The 21,753-nt window shown below is 35.5% G+C and overlaps 1 long non-coding RNA gene across 1 annotated transcript in view; it reads left to right on the top strand.

Moving 5' to 3' along the window:
- The window catches only part of Gm13974 (predicted gene 13974), a 190,043-nt gene that overhangs the window by 120,274 nt on the left and 48,016 nt on the right, over positions 1–21,753 (top strand). Inside the window, exons 3-4 of the long non-coding RNA NR_166464.1 lie at positions 14,617–14,734; positions 20,091–20,194. This is a non-coding gene — a long non-coding RNA (predicted gene 13974). The remainder of the gene's footprint in view (positions 1–14,616; positions 14,735–20,090; positions 20,195–21,753) is intronic.

Raw genomic sequence — 21,753 nt, forward strand, 5'->3', positions numbered from 1 at the left:
AATACTGCATTCCAACAAAGCTCAAAATATAATATGTGAATAAAATGCTATTTGTGCCCCTCCCCTTTAAAAAAAAATTTACAGAGGCCAGAATTGGTTCCTTTAGTGAAAGGCCACTCTCCTAATTGTGTAAGCTTTGGGTTACTGGTCAAACTATTTAGTGACAATCATGGTGATGACTCCCTGATGATCTGTCCAAGAAAAATTGGATTAAACAGCAGGTTTCCAAAACCACTCTTCAACAGGAAATTACTCATTTTATATTATACTTCTTTAGCTAGTATTTTTGGCATTATGTTATTTGTCGTACTTACATCTTAGCCAAGTTTGTAAATTGAATTCTACAATGCACCTTTTAATGTTCTGAGAAACAGAATCTCTTGGGTTTGAAACACACTGTGTTTTTGGTCTTGCCAAAAATTCGAGGGAAGCCTAGTATAAAATAATATAAAATAATATATCCCATCTGCTTGAGAGATTAGTGAAAATGCAAAGATCATTATTGCTATAAATCTGTAGTATACTTATGTTATTATTATAAGTCTACAGTGTACTTTGGAGACCTTTGAGTCATGAAAGACGTATCTGAAATAACAACCTAAAAGAGGGTGGATGACACTGAAAACTCCAGTAGAGTACAAGTCAAAAATTATCACTGACATGGCTCTGTCTTCTTGGGAAAAAGTAAATCTTTGCAATAAAAGCACCTCAGAGTGAATGTGACATTGAGAGTGTAGGTACAAAATGAAGATAATACTATGACTTCTGTCCCCATATAAAAGCTGTTCCCACCTTCCTTGGAGTACTGTGAACACTGAAAATTTCATCACAGAACAAAATGTCTTATGAAGAGCTCTGGGAGCTAGAATGAATGAATGAATGAATGAGTGAACGAACAAATGAATGAATGAATAGCAAGTAAATGAATGGATGAGATCTTTGAATTTAAATGACTATTTAAAATAATTAGTTTGTTTTTATAACAAAAGACATAATAAAATATAAGCTTCTATTATTCATACAATCACTATGGGGATTTAACTACTCCACAATTTAATTTTTCAGCTTCTACAAAGAAATTTATTTTTCTAATGTGAAAATACTGAATATACTTTTAAATTGCTAGTGACTCCACACAATTTTGTCTATTTTAAAAGTTTAAACCATAAATCATAAGATTTAGAGAGAAAATAATTATCAGAAACTTTTTATACAATATATTTGAGCTTTTTTTTTGTAATTTCCCCAATTTCTTTACAGTGACAGCAAACTATACCACGTCATAGGAAAAGACTGTTTCAAATCTCTAAAATGTCAGTAAGTACCCCTTGTTATTCTTCTCCTATGTGAAGTCCTGTCCTAATATTTTGAGGGGAAAAGAAAGCCTTTGGTAATGTTGGAGTCCCTTCAAAAACAAAAGCAAACACTTGACATGCTAAATTTTAGGACAGAATACACTTCATTGTGTGGTATCCTTTATTATTGTCTCCCTCATCCCCAAAGGACCCAATTCTTTTCGACAACCTATGTCTTGGACAGATAACCATATCTAACTTATGAAATTAAGAATCTCTCAGCTACTTGGAGAGCAGAGCAGGTAGCAAACAACACTGGGTAAGGAGAATATAATGGGTATAGATGAGGGGGAGGGGAGGGAGAAAAGAAAGATGGAAGAGGGGAGGGAAGGAGGGAGGAAATAACCAGGTTTCAGACTTCCTAAATGAAAGGAAGAGGAAAAAAGTTTGCAGAGAAGCTAGAAGCTGGGCACCTAGGGACCACAAACAGAGGTCATATTTGGATTCCCATCAAAGGACAGGTTTTCAATATAGTTGCTAATCCAGATTTTTAAAATATTCACCAAAATATTTTCTACTAAAAAAAAAGATACACTTAAAAGCTAATTTATGCGAGTTATGCTGACACATGTCTGTTATGCCAGCCCTGAGGATACTGAGGCAGGAGGAACACAACTTCAAGACCATCCTGGCCTGCATAGCAAAATCCTGTCTCAAAAATATGTCCGTCCGTCTGTCTGTCTGATATCATTTATCTATCATCTATAAATAAAACTAATTTATAAGTTAGTATGAACCTCTCATCTCAAATGGCAACATATGTGAAAACTGCCCACCTAGTTGAGCCAGGCGTAGGCAGCAGGTGCCGCTGTCCTCAGTGAGCCAGCCCGTCTTTATGAGAGTCTTGATCAGACTGCAGCAACCTGCCCTTGAAGCGGTAGTTTAACAACCTTTGCCCAAGCACTCTCTGGCTCTTTGCACATCTTTAATAGTTTCCTTGACAGACTATGAAGAACTGCCAGATGACAGTTCTATTTCATTTTTTGTCAGTGGCTGGTGCTCCCTTTTTCTCTCTGGCGTTTTCTCAAGGGCACGATTCTGTAAGTCAGCGTGGCAATGTTCACGGTGGGGATTGCTCTTTCAACCACTGTACCGATGTAGCAAGAGCGAGTCACAGACATGTCAAGATTTCAGGCCTTCAGAAAAGTAATCAAGGAGTATTTTATAAACTCTAATGTCCTTTCCATTGGAAGCAAATTGAAACTGGGGATTGGTATCTGATATTAAGGGTTTACTTTAAAACACTGCTGACAGAAGCATAAAAAAACCCTTTTGATTAATATACTGTAGGATTTTGTTCTCTTGGAAAATAAAGCACAGTGGTGTCCTTTTGTTCCCTGAGTTTTAAATAAAACATTTGTCATTATTTTACACTGTATATATCTAATTGCACAATTATTTCATTATATGGCACTAAAATATGATTTCAAACTCCTCCTGCATATTCTATGTTTTAAGTAAATAATCGCTTAAGTCAAACATCATTTATTAAATTACATGACACTTTACTGAACATAATTGAGATGTCAAGACTTTTTTATTAGTTCTGCATAATGACATAATTGAAGAATTAATAATAAATTATTCCCTTTGTAAGTTAGAATAAATAAAAACAATTTCTAGGGTTTTCTTTAAGAATGCAGGAATCTTGAAATTATCTCTCATTTAACTGTGCTGATGAATATCACTTGTTTCTTCAGCAAAAGTACAAAATGAGCCAGCTTTTCCTTCTCTGAGATTCAAGTGGGCTCTTACTGCATGGAGATATAGGGTTCTTTAGATATTGTTTCTTTCAATTATCTCGGTGTGGAAAGGGAGTGTAGCTTATTTTAAACTTAAGTATGCTTGTATACTGAACATGACATTTTCATTATAATCATTAACATTCACATGTTATAAAGTCACAGCCTTTACACTAGGTGTAGGGAGTATATGTAAAAACCAAGAAGTGCCCATGTTGGTTTCAAGATCAAGAAATTATTACAATGAAGGATGGAGAGATGGCTCTGTAGTTAAAGTACTTGCTGTGTAAATGTGAGAACAAGAGTTTCTATTTCCAGAATCACTAAATAAATGCCAGGCAAGTGTGATAGCCAATGCACAGGAAATAGGCAGAGAAAACATGCTACCTAAAATGACTAAATAGGTGAGCTATGAATCTAGATGGAAATTCTGCCTCAGTAAATAAAATGGAGAGTGATGAAGTAAGTTATTTATCATCATCCTCTCATTGCTACTTGCACACACACATACATAAGAACTCACATACACACATGAATGCACACACACATGCAAAACGTAACAAAGATGCTTTACTATTGCACTTATTGTAAGATGTCGGGCACCATGAATGGCGTGGTGGTACAGACTTTGCCTCTAGGAGCTTGGTTCACTAACACTCACAGCTGATCACAGTGTCCACTGAAAAGTAGATAAGACACATCAATAGGACTTATGTGAAGAGAGGAGTCCCTGTGCCTTAAGACAAAGATGGGACATGAACAGAAGCAGAGCAAAGGACTCATGCTTGTGCTTGAGCGAGAGATGCTTGAAGACTTACCTTCCTGCAGTAGGTCTTGCTACACTTGAGCATCAAGACGATGTTAACAGCAGTATATCCTTAAAGATAATTAAATACAGCCAAACATCACTATAGGCAGTTTTGACCATGTGGAGTCATGAATTAACAAAACCCTCCATTCTTCCAGCTGTAAAATTTTAGAATGAAGCACAAAATGTAAAACAAACAAACAAACAAACAATTACAAAACAAACCAATAGAGAGGTCAGACAGGGCTCTTGTTGGTCTGGCATCAAATTATCTAGCCAATCTAACTTTTCAGTCCACACAGCTTGTGCCCTGTACTCTGAAATTAATATACCTCACATGTGCCTATCTACCTCATATCATTTGTTTGTGGGACTTTAGATGTGTAGGTTTGGTTCAGCATGTAAAGACTTCTGGTAGGAAGAGGCATGTGTGTGCATGTGCAGTGTTTCCTCTTACATTTCTGGTGTTGCTATTTGGCTCAAGAATGAATTTAAAGACTATGTACCCATACTCCATCTCCCCTTTCATCAGTCTCTCTCAAGAAGTATCTCTCTCTCTGGTTTATGATATAAAACAAAACAAAACAAAACAAAACAAAACAAAACAAAACAAATCCTTTTATTTTAACAACGTTTGAAGGTATACCTTTTCTCTCATTCTACATTGCTTCTTGCTTTGCATAGCTCACTCCACTTTTGTTGTTTGGTGCCACTATTTTTTAGTTCTTGAAGATGCACCTTTGTCTTCATGTAGTTCTGCCTTGCTTCACTATCCACTGTTGATAGCCTTGTGGGCCATCTCTCATCTATGAGTTTATTCACGAACAATGGAAATATCTTTCTACAGAAACAGTTGTTACAGATGCCTATAATTATCACTAGAATGTGCTAAGTGTTTTCCAAAGTAACTTAATCATTTTGCCTTTTCCACCCGACATAATGTGTTTGCTGCTGACACCCAAGTAGTAAAAGCATTTTTGAGTGTATCTCTTTTACTTGGATGTGCAATGAAATCTCATTGTGGCTTTCACTTGGATTTCCAAACTGCTAATGATATGAAGTACCCATGTTTGGAACCCTTATGTACTGTTCGTTGAATAATTTCTATTTTATTTTAATGTACTTGTAATTTTACTATTACTTATATCACTTAATATCAAGGTTTTTGTTCTGTTCTGTTCTGTTCTGTTCTGTTCTGTTCTGTTCTGTTCTGTTCTGTTCTGTTCTGTTCTGTTATCCAGTATAAAGCAGAGAGGTATGCCTCTTGAGAGAGATTGAGGAAAGGGGTGATGGAGTTTAGGTATACAGTCTTTGCAATCATTCTTGAGCCAAAGAACATACCCCCAAAATGTAAGAGGAAACACACACACACACACACACACACACACACACACACACACACACACACACACGCATGCACTTATTACATGGTTACTTCTGGATTTGGGCAATTATTTTAGATTAAGTCAATCAGGATTTTGGGTGAGCATAGTTTTCATCACCTGAATAAATACCTATATATGTAATTGTTATAAAGGATGTTAAGTCTGTCTCACATTATATTTTCTAACTGAAAATTTGTGGTGAAAATATTTGCTATATAGACTTTAGCAGTTTAATGGGTATTTATAAGATAACATTATTGAATGTTCCAATCTCTGATAATAGCATACCTACTCATATTAATCATCTCTAATTTTTCTCAGAAATATTTTATAGTTTCAATATATAAGTCATATGTACCAAAATAATCTTCAATTTCACATTTTCATGATGTTATACATAGATATTTTAAATAGAATTTTCCAAATGTTTGGTGTTAGCATATAAAATAATAGCATTTTACAAATTGAATATATCATCTACATTATTTGTTGAAGTAACAAAATCTATTTAGAAAGGCTTTTTTCTTCAGGCTCACAGCTCTATATAGCCCATCATAATGGGGAATCCTGGGGGGAGGAGCTTGAGGCAACGATTCACATTATATCAGCTGTCAGCAAACAGGGAGAGATGGACCCTAGTGCTCAGCTTAGTTCCTTTTTTTTCTTTTTTCTTTTTTTTATTGAATATTTTCTTCATTTACATTTCAAATGCTATCCCAAAAGTTCCCTATACCCTCCCACCTGTCCTGCTACCCTACCCACTCTAGTTCCTTCTTTTTATTCATTCTTGGACCACAGCCCATGGGGCGATGCCACACACACTTAGCGCCACCTCAATTTACCCCATCCAGAAACTCCCTCTGAGTTATAAGAGGCTTGTCTTCTGGTGATTCTGTCTTCTCAAATTGACAACTGAGATGAATCTCAAACTGAACTTCTGATTTGTTATCTTACTATGTTATTTTAATAATTTTAGTAGTTTTTCTGTGGGCTTAACTGGATGTAACAAGATTGGTGACCTCAGGAAACAATAATGTCCCTCTTTCTGTCTGACCAATCTGCTTTCATTATTTTGCTTTATTTCTAGTAAGGCTAATGAGAATTGTGTTAAAAAGAATTGTGAGATGATAAAAGGGGTTAGTTAATATGAGAGCACCGTGAGGAGGCAAACAAATAAATGTGAGCAAAAGAGTCACAATGTGTGTGGCAGGAAAGCAGAAGGGAGACATTGGGAAGAGGAAGGTGATCAGGATGTAGTGGAGGCTCCTGCAGGGTAGCAAACATGGGGCTGTACCTGCAAGGAGTATACATGGAAACCCCCAAATTAAACTCTGTGTGTGTGTGTGTGTATGTGTGTGTGTGTGTGTGTGTGTGTGTGTGTGTGTGTGTGTGTGTGTGTGTGTAACTTCTATTTCCAGTTGGTAGGTGCAGTAATCAAGAATGGAGCCCCTGAACCATACAGTTTAGAGTGCATGCCCTGACTTTTTTGCCTACTGGCAGTTAGTGCTTCATAAAGAATACTGACTGTGCCTCCGTTTCCTTATTTGTAAAATGAGGAACATGATGGTATCCATCTCTGAGAGTTTCTAAAGATGCTAAATATGACTGCATGTGTGAAAAACCTTCACATATGTGTATATATATATATATATACACATCTATATATATGTATATGGATGTATATATATATATATATATATATATATATATATATATATATGAATATATACTATATAGCAATATATGGTTATTTGTTAAATGGTTTTCCTACATCTAGAGAAATGACCATATTCCTTTTTGAGTGAATATTTTCTTTATTTACATTTCAAATGTTATCCCCTTTCCCAGTCCCTCCCCCTGGAAACCCCCTATCACCTCCCCCTCCCCCTGTTTCTATGAGGGGTTTCCGCTACCCATCTATCTACTCCCACCTCTGTACCCTGGCATTCACCTACACTGCAGCATCAAGTTTTCACACAACCAAGAGCTTCTTCCCCACTGATGCCTGACAAGACCATCCTCTGCTACATATGCAGCTGGAGCCATGGGTCCCTCCATGTGTGCTCTTTGGTTCGTGGTTTAGTACCTGGGAGCTCTGGTTGATATTGTTGTTCTTCCTATGGGATTGCAAACCCCCTCAGTTCCTTCAGTCTTTTCTCTAGCTCCTTCATTGGGGACTCCATGCTCAGTCCAATGGTTGGCTGCAAGCATGCGCCTCTCTTCTTGTCAAGCTCTGGCAGAGCCTCTCAGGAGACAGCTATATCAGGCTCCTGTCAGCAAGTACTTGTTGACATCCACAATAGTGTCTGCTTTTGGTGACTATATTTGGGATGGATCCCAGGTGGGACAGTTTCTGGATGGCCTTTACTTCAGTCTCTACTCCACACTTTGACTCCTTATTTACTCCCATGAGTATTTTGTTCCCCCTTCTAAAAAGGACCAAAATATCCACACTTTAGTCTTCCTTCTTCATGGGCTTCACGTGGTCTGTGAATTGAATCTTTGGTATTCTGAACTTTTGGACTAATATCCACTTACCAGTGAGTGCATACCATATGTGTTCTTTTGTGACTGGGTTATCTCACTCAGGATGATATTTCCTAGTTCCATTCATCTGAATAAGAATTTCATGAAATTATTGTCTTTAGTATCTGAGTAGTACTCCATTGTGTAAATGTATCACATATTCTGTATCCTTTCCTCTGTTGAAGGACATCTGGGTTGTCTCCAGCTTCTGGCAATTATAAATAGGCTGCTATGAACACGGTGGAGCATGTGTCCTGTTATATGTTGGAGCATTTTTTGAGTATATGCTCTTGAGTGGTATAGCTCAGTCCTCAGGTAATACTATATCCTATTTTTTTCTTTTTTTTAATATTAGATATTTTCTTTATTTACATTTCAAATGTTATCCCCTTTCTTGGTTTTCCCACTAAAAATCTCCTATCCCATTCCCTTCTCCACTACTGTAAGGGTGTTCCCCCACCCATCCACTGACTCCTACTTCCCCGACCTGGCATTCCCCTATACTGGGTCATTGATCCTTCACAGGACCAAGGGCCTTTTCTCCCCTTGATGTCTGGCAAGGCCATCCTCTGCTACATATGAGGCTGGAGCTATAGGTAACTCCATGTGTGCTTTTGGTTGGTGGTTTAGTCACTGGAAGCTCTGGACCACCAGACTGATTTCCAGAGTGGTTGTACCAGCAATCCCACCAATAATGGAGGAGTGTTCCTCTTTCTCAACTTCCTCGTCAGTATCTGCTGTCACCTGAGTTTTTGATCTTAGCCATTCTGACTGGTGTAAGGTGAAATCTCAGGGTTTTGATTTGCATTTTCCTGATGACTAAGGATATTGAACATTTCTTTAGGTGTTTCTCAGCCATTCTATATTCCTCAGTTGAGAATTCTTCGTTTAGCTCTGTACCCAAATTTTAATAGGGTTATTTGGTTCTCTGGAGTTTAACTTCTTGAGTTCTTTGTATATATTGGATAGTAGCCCTTTATCAGATGAAGGATTGGTAAGGATTTTCCCCCAATCTGTTGGTTGCTGTTTGGTTCTATTGACAGTGTCTTTTGCCTTACAGAAGTTTTGCAAATTTCTGAGGTCCCATTTGTCTATTTTTGATCTTAGAGCATAAGCCATTGGTGTTCTGTTCAGGAATTTTTCCATGCTATTGTGTCTATTTGCCTGTGGAATGTTGGTTTGTACTTTTTAATTTCTCTCTCTGTCTTTCTGTCTCTGTTTCTCTCTGTGTGTGTATCTCTCCATCCTTGCCCTCCCCCCTCTCTTCTTTTGATTAGTTATGGCTACTTTGGTATCAGGTCCTTTCTGACCTCACAGCATGTGATGGGCCCATTTCCTTATTTGGGCCAGACTTTTGAGAGACTTGGTACCATTTCTTCCACAAACATTTGTTAGAATCCTCAAGCAACACTATCTAGGCTTTGAGAGTTATTTGTGGGGAGGTTTTGTGTTTTCAATTATATTATTTTAAATGTAGAGGATTCTTTTCTTGTATAAGCTTTTGGATTTTGTGGTTTTTATCAAATTTATTATATTTTATTATCATTGTAATATCCTTATCAGCTGTGAATATGACCCATCTAACATTCCATCCTATGGTATTAATTTTTCTCTGGCGGTTTCTTCATAAATTTTACTACAGGCTCTTTAATTATGTTGTTTCTTTAAAGACTCAGTATATTATTTCCCTCATTTTCTTCATACTTTATTTATGTCAATCTTGTTATTTCTTTCTCTTGACTTCAATATCAGCTTGCTCTTCCATTTCCAGTGCCCTACAATGTAAATTCAGATTCATTATATCATTTTGATTACAAATGAATTTATCTGTACATTCTCCCAAAGCTGTTTGACAGCATTCCATAATTTATTATCTTGTGTTTTCATGTTCCATCTAATTCAAAATAATTGTTGAATTCCATTGTGAATTTTTTATTTTTGCTTGACACCCCCATATATATGTGTATAATATATATATATATGTACAGTGTTCTACACAATTTCCAAATATCTGAATATCTGAATATTTTCTAGGTATCTAGATTCTAAATACTGATTCCAGGTATGATAATCATAGCAAGTACAATTTCAAGTCTGTTATATTTATTGAGATATTTTAGATTTGAGTATGGTATGCCTGTGTGAGTATATAATGTCTTTTTTTTTTTTCAAAAAAAAGTATGAATTTGGTCCTTTGGGGCTGGAGTATTCTACAAGTGTCAATCAGGATAAATTGATATGTAGGGTTCTGGGGTATTGTTCTTGACTGTGATCTCTGTATTCACTTTATTATTGAGCAGAGGCTTTTGAAATATTCAGTTGCTTGAGATTTTAGTAACTTCTCACTCAGTTCTATAAGCTTTTGCCTCTGAGTTTTATTAGAAACAGACACAACTAGGATTGTTATGTTTTTTTGGTACATTAACCTTCTTCCTTTTACCGAATCTCTCTTTATTCATGTAATAATCATTACTTGGATATTATTTGTCTAATATTTACATAGTATAACAAATTAGAATTATTTTAGATTTAGCAACATCAATCTTTCTTCATTTTTTCCTAATTTTAACCTCTTTGTGATCCATATTCAAAGAGTGACTCTTACAGACAACATACTGATCAGTTGACATTTATAATCTCTAAATGCCATGTTTAAAACATTGTCAGTTACTGGAATTATTCCATTATGGATGCATTTAGTGACGCTACTTTGCTATCTGTTATACATTTAAAAAACAGATTTATTTATTTATTTTATGTGTATGTGTGAGGGCCTGCATGCATGTACATGCAACACATGTGTGCAGTGTTTATAAGGCCAGCAGAGCATGTCAGGTTCCCTGGAACTGCAGTTACATGTGAATATTAGCCACATAATGTGAGCTCTTGGAACCAAATCTAGCTCTTCTGCAAGAGCAGTATGTGCTCTTTCTGATGAACTAATTTCTTCTGCCCATTGTTTTCTCTTTTAAGCTGTCTCCCCTTCCTTTTCTTGTATGGGGCATGTGCTGGGGATTAAAAACAGAACCTGAAGCTGCTAGTCAGCTACTCAACCACTGAGCTACATCCCCAGCTCTCTTTGTTCTTTCAATTTATTTTCTCCTTTCCAAGTTTTGGAATTTCTTTTGCTGAAACTTCCACAGTTACAAAGCCAAAGTCCTTAAATTTAGAAGGTATATATCTTCTACTACATCAATATTTCTAATATTGGGTGTATATTTAAAGTATTTTCTCATTCTGGAATATGGTATTTCCCAATTTCCATACAAACATAACTCACTTTCTGGAAGTGTTTCTCAGTCACTATTCTCCTGTTTCACATTTTACCATTCTTTCTAATCCTTACTCCAAATCCCTCTTACTCTGCCTATTTTCTGAAACACTATACTCAATATTTTAGGTGTTATACTTATGGTTCATGTTTTCCTTCTCTACTTCATGAAGAAGACCTGCAGGAGATCAGGTATTTTGGCAATTTCTACAATGCTATGTCTCTAATACCTAGAATGGTATCTTGAACCTAATTGACAAATATTTTGAACAAAACAATTTATTAGTAGATGGAAAACACAGGAGGAAAATTTCTGTTTGCAGTGACCAAAAAGAAATATAATCTAGCTCTACTGCAACATTTGTAGAAAAATATTTGAAATTGAACTTTATATGAATTCTGTTCTTACATCATAATTCAATGTTGCTTGAGCCATTTTTATTTTTTTATTTTTTTAATAGTTTTTATTAGGTATTTTCCTCATTTACATTTCCAATGCTATCCCAAAAGTCCCCCATACCCTCCCCCTACTCCCCTACCCACCCACTCCCACTTTTTGGCCCTGGCGTTACCCTGTACTGGGGCATATAAAGTTTGCAAGTCCAATGGGCCTCTCTTTCCAGTGATGGTCGACTAAGCCATCTTTTGATACATAAGCATCTTTTGATACATATGAGTCAAGAGCTCCGGGGTACTGGCTAGTTCATATTGTTGTTCCACCTATAGGGTTGCAGTTCCCTTTAGCTCCTTGGGTACTTTCTCTAGCTCCTCCATTGGGGGACCTGTGACCCATCCAATAGCTGACTATGAGCATCCACTTCTGTCTTTGTTAGGCCCCGGCATAGTCTCACAAGAGACAGCTATATCTGGGTCCTTTCAGCAAAATCTTGCTAGTGTATGCAATGGTGTCAGCGTTTGGAAGCTGACTATGGGATGGATCCCTGGGTATGGCAGTCTCTAGATGGTCCATCCTTTCGTCACAGCTCCAAACTTTGTCTCTGTAACTCCTTCCATGGGTGTTTTGTTCCCAATTCTAAGAAGGGATAATGTGTCAACACTTTGGTCTTCGTTCTTCTTGAGTTTCATGCGTTTAGCAAATTGTATCCTATATCTTGGGTATCCTAAGTTTCTGGGCTAATATCCACTTATCAGTGAGTACATATTGTGTGAGTTCCTTTGTGATTGGGTTACCTCACTCAGGATAATGCCCTCCAAGTCCATCCATTTGCCTAGGAATTTTATAAATTCATTCAGCTATTAAAAAGAATGAAGTTATGAAATTCCTAGGCAAATGATTGAGCCATTTTGTAAAAACACCAGTGTGTCAATAGAGTCATTCCATGAAACAATATGTGCAAAAATGAAAATTAATGATGAAGAGCATAATAAATAATAACCTGCACATTCCATGTGAATTGAGAACATTTAAAGTGTGTATGTGTGCATACACACCTTTCTTCACTTTCTGTTACGTAACTGCGTTCAAAATTCCATCATTTAAAATTTGATCTTAAATTTCATGGGAACTTAAGGCTTTCATTAAAATGTGGCTATTCATGAAGGGGAGAAATATATTGTAATAGTATTGCCTAGGTTTAGAGTTAGAAGAGAGTTTTTTTAATTTTATTTTTTATTTGACTTTTTTATTAGATATTTCATTTTTTTATTTACATTTCAAATGTTTAGAAGTCAATTTATTGACATGTTCAAGGCAAATGTTTTGGAAATGAGACTTGTATGCTGAAACATAGCTTTCTTGTGAGTCAGTTGATCAGTTTCATATTTTTCTGCTGATGTCATGTCTTATTCAGCCAGAGTAGCCATTGGGCATGTAGTAGTTCCTGTGTCTCTTGATTAAGAGGGGAATTCAGAGGGTGTTCTCTGGTGGGCAAATTGAATATTCAGATAAACATTTGCCTATCCTAGTACTCTATGCTTAATATTCTACGTATCACCTTTATAGCTTAATTGATTTAAGTATATGTAAATGGACAATGGAGTGGTGATAACTAATTCATTAAATTTGCTTCTATAGACTAAACATGAAATAGACTTGATAACAATGTCAGAAACAAAGACATTTGAGTTCTACTTACATGCAATAAAATCTCTCAATCTAGGATCCCCATCCTAGATTGCTTTTCTATTTGTAAAATTAACAACTAAAAGCTGTGGAGCCTAATATTTTCCAGTATAATTTATCTAGAAACAAACAAACAAAAAGCCCAAACACAGGCAGAAGGAGGCTTTGTGATCTCAAGGGTGATAGTCTTAATAGTCTAAGTGGTTCCTTTAGGGTGGGGAAACCTGAACAGTCTTTTAGTTTTACAAAATGAACTAAAAATAAAGCCTTTCTACTATCAACTCCACATGGATTTATAGAGTGCAAATCAATTATTTATGGATTGTAAATTAATAGCCCACTGACAACATCTTCAACAACTTAGAATCTTTCAAACTGATAGAAGTGAAAGATGAGAAATGATTAAAAGCTATGGAATGAGAATAGTATTTTGAAAAGTAGATACTTCAATCACTGATGTGATGAACTAGTCTATTATTTTCATGCAAGTTTCTTATTTCTTTCCACATTTCTCAAGAGCCTCTTGGAGTCTTAGTGCTTGGGCAAGCATGATCATAGCCAGAATCTTTACATTTTTTTCAACCCTCCCCCCATCCACCTGTAAATGATCTTGTGAGGGTGACAAGATCAAGCCCTCAGGATTGGCTGAGGTGATATCACTCTAACTATGGGACCTTATGTACATTAGGCAAAGCAGCTCACTCTGCCTTTGCCAATACAACTTACTTAGAATATACTTTTCTACAACCTATTTGTCTTTGCCTTAATTTTTATGGTTGACTTACAGCAAATGAAAGACTGGCAATCTACCCAATCCATGACATAGTTATTCTTATTTGCTTCTGAATTCCTCATTTTAACCACAGGTTCTATTTCAATCATTAATAACATTCTTTGGCCACTGAGATTCCTGGTAATAGTATTTGTCATGCACATTGTAATAACTGTTGACATATATGAAGTATGTCTCTTCAGATAAGGGATTAGTCCACCTCCATTTAAAAATAAAATCAACTTTTAATTCTAGAATTTTAGATATAAGAAAGATTATATAGTATGTGGTACATAGTTTGTCTAAATTAAGCATCTGATTTAAAATATTAATTAATTTCAACTACATTGTTATGGTTCATTTCATCCATGTGCATTAATTAATATCGTTTATCTGTTACTAGTGTGTCGCAAGCTTCCTAATTCTGCAACCTTTAATACCGTTTTTCATGTTGTGGTAATTCCCAACCATAAAGTTATTTCATTGCTACTTCATAACTGTAATTTTGCTATTGTTATGAATTGTAATATAAGTATCTGATATGCAGGATGTGTATATGTAGCCCCAAGGAGCCATGACCCAGATTGAGAAGCACTGTCACATATATTCATATGTAGTTGACTGAAATCCATAACTTACTGATTTTCCCTTACCTTTGAACTGGTGTCATATAGGGAGCAGAGAAAGTCCTGAGTCTGTGGAGTGAATATCTTTTGATAAAGGTGCAGCCATGTTAATGACTTCAAATTGCTGGGCTCAGAGAGATGGCAAAGCCTTCCAAGGGAACTGAAGGTGAGTGTTGATAGATTGTGCAGAAATTTTTATTTTTACTAGAGCTTCCTCTCTTCATATATTTATGGCCTGAAGATTGATCCCCTGAAGAGATTCCTCCTACAGAAATTAGCTGCATATCATAAACCCTGCCTCCCTATTAATCTGTATGTAATAATCCAACCTATAATAACTGTCCAGCTGTATGCAACAATTCCACATCTCTATTCAACTCTACTTAATAAATACACTGAGATCCTAGGGTCCTGAGACTTCTCCAATGGAGACTCCAGACCATCTGATCCCATTATTCTGTCTGTGTAGCCCTTTGACATTTATTCGTTTCTTCATCTTCCCAGTTATATCCAAATCATGGAACCATGCTAGATACAACACCAAGTCCCCTTTCTCTTACAGTGTTCTATTCTGAATTCCACAGTAGATTTAAAGTCTTGCTTTTGGTTCTTACAGTTTCTTGGCCTTTTCTGACTTCTTGACCATGACAGTTTTAAGAATTATTGATAAATATTGTTGAATACATTTTACATCTATTGGCATTTTCTCAAGATATGTATTGACTAAATTATAAGTTGGGAGAGGAAGATAATAGATGTAAAATGCCATTCTTACTATATCAGATCAGAATTTGTGTTACCAAAATGACATCATTTTGAGCTTAAACTTGACCACCTGATTGAGATAGGGCATGCTATGTCTTCCAACTGTGAAATTACTATTTCTCTTTCCTTTAGAGAGGCACTACATGCAGCCAACTTGAAGTAATAGCAAGTTATGTTCTATCTCCTCGAGGGTATAGTATCTACATAAATTATTTAGAAATCCCCTAGATGGGAGACTCATCTATTTTCTCAAATTTCTTTGTTCAATTATTTATTCATATAAGTAGGGATCATGGGTATTTGTTTAATCAAATTCTATTTTATTTATTTTGTTATTTCTTTTATTCTAGCTCTGGGCATTGGAAGCAGCTCTTTAGTTGTCTCTCATGTCCTTGTAAAGTATGCATGTGTATTTGTTTTTATAGTATTTCCTTGGTTTTGGTGCTATCTTCTCACTTTTTAGGTGTTTGTTACAATCTAAAACTCATCATACATTTAGGTGTATATATGTTCACTGCTTCTGTGAATCACTATTTTGATCTTTTAACCTAGTAAGCAAAGAAATATTGTAAACTGAACTATACGAATTAAAACATTTTATAGTTAGCTATCAAAATCTTCATGAAGATTAACATTAATTCAACTGGCATCTCATTAACCCATCATATCAAAAATTATTCTAGCCTCAAACTCTTGATTATTTATAATTTCTTCTGTAATGAGAAACCTGTTTCTCAGCATCCTCCACTTACACACTTCATGTTTCATTTAAATACACATGAATGGTGCCAATAGAATTTTGATTCCAACCTCATTTCCCCATGGTGGACAATACTATAAGTAAGACTACAGGGCTTAAGTGCAATTTCAGATGTTTTTAATCTTTCAAATTCTACTCATTTCTAAAGTTGCATAAGAAAGCACTTCTAACCACTTACTCAACTGAGGTCATGGCACATATTACAATCCTTTTTTAGAACCTCTTTAAATGCCTTTTGAAAACATCCATATCAAGGTTCATTCTGTGGGTTTTGAAAAATACATTTCAATACTTTATATTATAGCTTAATATGAAAGAAATACCTAGTATCTCTAGTGAGTCAGTTGATTTGTTTCCTATTATTTTGCATTTAACAATCTCTAGTGACTCACTTTATCTATTTGGTATTATTTTACATTTCAAAATTAATTTTGAATAATTATCTAGGTGTGGTTACTTGTAACTGTAATTTCACATTACTCATGCTAAAGGATGGTATAAGGCCAACTTGTCCTAAATAGTGAGTTCTGGAAGAGCCTTAGTCCTATAAGAATTTCATAAGACAAGTCTTAGAAGGCATAGACATGAGATCCTTGAGGAAATCTGGCTATTGAGACTAACCATGTAGATGAGCCCTGTGTTTGATTGAAAGGCTCTGTTTCAAAGAATAAGACATAATATTCTGGATATCAGTTGTACCCCTTCACATGCTCATGAACTCTCACCATGTATGCCTAGATACAGTTGAATAACACACACACACACACACACACACACACACACACACACACACAAACATACATGCATAAATATACATGAAATGAAAAAGAAACAAAACAAAACAATGAATCAATCAATCAAATAAACAAACAAATAGTAACCATAACTGGGTCTTCAAATTGTATCACTCCTCAAGCTAGTATTTTTAGGAGTAATATGAGTTTAAGTAATTTGGTCTCTTGTGACTTGATAGTTCACTCATTATTTTTCAGAAAAGTTATATTGTATGGATAGACCATAGTTTGACTAATTCCTGAAAGAAATTTTTGTTGCTTTCTGTTTCTGATTATGAGTAAGGCATCTATAAACATTCATGGATCTACAACTTTTGAATCAGTCAGATAACTATATAAAAACAGTTGATATATTATAGATTATCTATGCTAACTGTATAAGCATGGTCCAATCTATTTTCCCAATTATCTGCAGCTTTTGTGTTCATGTTTTCTGTAGTTTTTTTTTAAATCTGACAAGTTTTATTGGGCAATAGAAATCAAGAATTTAAATTAATCTGTAATCATGCATATTAATCTGGCTTCCAGTTGGGTAATGTTTTCTATCATGTTCTAGTTTGCTTCTCTTCTTGACTTTAGACTTCCCTAAATTCTTCTTCAGACAGTTTGTCACATACTGCGCCTTCACTATACATACTACTTTATTTCTGTTGTAATAAAACATCCCAACATAAAGCAGTTTAGGAAAGAAACTGTTTACTCATTACAGAACTCCAGATTAATATCCACCATTGTGGTGAAGTCACATTGATAGGAGTTTGAGGCTTCTAGTTACATCCAAAAATAAGAAAGATCAAGAAAAATATTAATACCTATTTACTTTATTGTTTGTGTTCAGATTGGTCACCACTCATCATATTCAGGACTCCATGCCTATGGAATGGTGTTTTCACAGGGGGTAGATCTTGCCATTCCAATTACTTCAGGACAATCTTTCATAGAACTACCATCAGGACAACCCAATGTTAACAATCTCTCAGTGTAACTCTTTTTCTAGATGAATCTAGGAAGTGTCAAATTGACAAAACTGTCATACTAAAATAAAATCTATCATTTTGCACACCAAGTGAGAATGGCTATCAACTAAAGGGTAAAGTGTCATTTTATAATCTTGTAAATAAAACTTAATCTTTTATTCAGGCTCTGTATATCTGAATGATAATCTTAAATGCTTAAAGAATTCACCCATTATTGAATTTCTTTTGTTTTTATTCCTATAATTTTCTCTGGCTGTAGAAATAGTTTTGTTCTATTTCACTGAAAATCATACTCTATATAATTTGTATTTCTCACACTATACATGACAAAAGGTATTTAGGGGCTAAACTAGGCAGAATGTGGTAGCTGGTCATCTGAAAGAAGATTCAGTTAGGCTTCTCTCGTACAAGGGAGGCTTAGATTTATTGCACAGTGATTAAGCTTCCCCCCAACTCTTGAGAAAACCATAGCCATATGCTAATGGATCTATATCTGATTTGTAAAATAAGTGCCATTTTTATTTTCTCAGATGAAGTGATAAGATGGGAGCTATGGACTGAGACCAGAGAATTTCCTCCTCTGTTCTATGTCTAGACATAGGCCTTGAAGCTTCTATCCTCTGTACAATCTAACCTGTCAAGCTGACTGATTCAAACTGGCTTCGTTTGGTTTCCGACTGAATTGCTCTGCTTGGCCTCAAAGTAACCCTGGCAATCTGCTCTCGTCTTCTGACTCTTTCTCATTCTCTCACTTGTTTTGTCTTCCCCTGCATCTTGCTTGTTTCCCTTGCAACTTGTCTCTGTAAAACTATCCTAACCAAACTGCCATATGCAGTTTCACCTCTCTCCCTACTGCTGCTCTTTTAAGTTGCTTCTCTTTCCTGTCTGTTCTCATGACAGTTTGAGAATTGGGCATATCCTAGCTCTGACTCATTCTGTCAATTCTTTCTCTGTTTTATCACTTTGTCTGACCCTCAGTTAGATGTCACTTTCAAACATAGTTGCTTCCTTCTACAAAGTAGCCTTACTTGCATTATTTTGGATTAAAGATGTGAAATAAGCGCATATTGTTATTCCCTCCTGTGGGATTAAACTTGTGTTATTCCAGTCAGATCACACAGACCTAGAAGTTCTTTAAATGTGATCCCTTGCCAAAACAGCCATGTTACTGGGTTAAAATTCCTCTATACTGAGCTATAAAGATGGCTCAGAGGTTATGGGCACTAGCTATTTTGTGAGAGCTTCTGAGTTCAATTCCGAAAAACCACATGACCAACTATAGTGAAATCTGGTGCTCTCTCCTGACCTGCAGGCAGGCGTACATGCAGGCAAAATACTATACTAGATAGATAGATAGATAGATAGATAGATAGATAGATAGATAGATAGATACTTTAAAAGAAATTCCTCTACACTGATGGTGACATTATGATTCCTAGAAATACTACTCAGGTCAATGTGGAGGCCCTCTCTAAAACTGTAGCTACCAGAAGTTTGTCACTTTCATGCTAATCTATGCTCACTTTTCAACAATTCATCAAAATTGTCCTGTATTTTCTACAACAGTTTATGGCTTCAACTGCATTAGTTTTATGTAAACAGCCTTCTACTTTATCTCATTCAGTGCTTCCTATATGATAGGGAACACATCTGTCATATAACTATGCATAGAGCTCCCAAAGCTGTTGCTTTAAATATTTTGAGCTTTTTTATGTAAAACTGGGAGGAACATTTTTCAAGTTTTTCATAGTAGAGGTGGATCTTAAAATTTTACATATTCTTATAGCCAGGGCTCTTATAGGTTCTTTCCACAAACTGTTTGATTTATTTTTCCTAATATGCCATTTAAGTACTTAGTATCATTGTCCCAATTTAATATGAGAAAAAGATGGACATATTACATCTTAATTTTTTAAAGTTAGACAAAAATCTAAGATGAAAGTGCTTAAAATGATATTTAGGAAACAAAAGTATTTTGTGGCAAAGTGTTGAGGTTAAAGGTATCGTTACTATCTGTCAGGAGCAAGCCTTATTTGCTTATCATGCTGTCTTTGATAGCTTGACTTAAGAGTCAGTTTTGAGTGGGTGGGGGTGGGGAAAATTCTTTCTTAGCAGATAAAGTTGTAATAGTATACCACTTTCCTTGACTTCTATAACAATACATTTACAAATGATCACTTTATATTATGTTTAAATTCTATATTATTCTTTGTATCCGTACTTCAGGACTGGATTCCCAAAAGGTTTGGAGTGATGTTCTTCTGGTAAATTTACATAATAAGCTGCTGCAGATTGGACTCAATACAGATTAAACAATGCCAAATGCAATGGTAAGTAAACTTCAGAGTCTTTCTTGACAAATGGTATTGCCATTTGTTCTACATTTAAATATACTTTCTCCACTTTGTCAGTAGCAATACAAAAAATACACACTCATGAAATATAGTCAAAACTGAAAGAACTCTCTTCATTCATATCTGTAAAAATACTACAGTTGAACAACGGATTGAAGAAGTGAAGTGATGTTCTCGCAGATTCACTATGATGTATGAGATAAAAGAGAACCATTAAATTATATATCTTATTTATGGGAAAACAGAAGTGGGCCCTATGGATTGTCAAAAACTGTGAAATATAACTCAGCCTAGTAATGCATTGTTGCTAATCACTCTTCCTGTTTTTCTGAGCCTCAGCAGTAAGACAGTTTGCTCAGTAGTGCCTCAGTGGGTTATTTGTTTTCATGACATTTAGGGGACTGTTTTTATAATTAATGTTTACATTATACTAACTAGTGGCTCACATACTCTTTAGAGAAGGCCTCTGTTCATGTGACACAAACGCCTGGTAGTATGCCAAACCTCAAACTGTTCACTTAATGTCAATGGCAAGTTGAAGAACCTGGTTAGAAACAGAGAAGTACTAGTTGCTATTGTGCTCATGTGATCGAAGAAAGGTGATCCATGGCAAACCCTCTTAAGGAGCTACTGAATAGGGCACAACCAACTCCTGGGTGGGCTAAAGATCCTATATTCACAATGGTTTTGGACACAGACTATAAATAAAGCTTGTAAGGTTTGCATATAGTGACAATGGTGTGAGTCATCCCTCAAAATCTTACCTAACAATTATGGTTATGAAGAAAGGGTGCAATAGTTCCTGAAGTTCAGTTGTCTATGGCCTGAAGTATTTCAAGTAAGATATCAGAATTCCATTGGGGTGACAAAGTTATATGTCAGAAAAAGAAAACATATATTAGAGAGTATGTGGTTGCCTTACAAAAAAGTAACATATTCAAGTATACAGCCAAAAGAAAAAATGGCAAGTAATATATATTAGAATCATAAGTTAACATTCTTCATTATAGGAACTCTCAGCATAAGATCCATACTGAGTATTGAAAGAACGGTAAGTTTTTATTTATCACATCAATTTTCTGAAAAATTAGGCTTATATATCCAGTTTGATAAGAGATTCAAGAGCTTTAACAAATTCTTTATTAGCTACATAAAAACAATGAGATAGTGTGAGAAAATTATATATATATATATATATATATAAAACTGAATATATCTTAAACTGAAGTATGTTTTAAATACTGCTTTAGACTTAGGTAGAAGCAGATGTAAGTCCCAGCCACATTGTTTCTCATGACTTGGGCAAACCGGATTTCTTCTTTGTAAATTAGACTTACCCAATGATAACAATACTTTTCTAGATGGGATATGTAAATGCAATTGTATGCCTAATATATCATTGGATTTCAGTAAATGCCAATTCCAAGCCAGGATTTAAGGGTTGATGTGTGGTCCACAATCTGCAATAATTCTGCAGTAACCCGGAACACCTTGAGTGACATTTGCAGTGAGCACTGAGCTTGTGCTAGGCACTA

The sequence above is a fragment of the Mus musculus genome, chromosome 2 (assembly GCF_000001635.26).
Source record: "Mus musculus strain C57BL/6J chromosome 2, GRCm38.p6 C57BL/6J".
NCBI classification, from domain to species: Eukaryota; Metazoa; Chordata; class Mammalia; order Rodentia; family Muridae; genus Mus; species Mus musculus.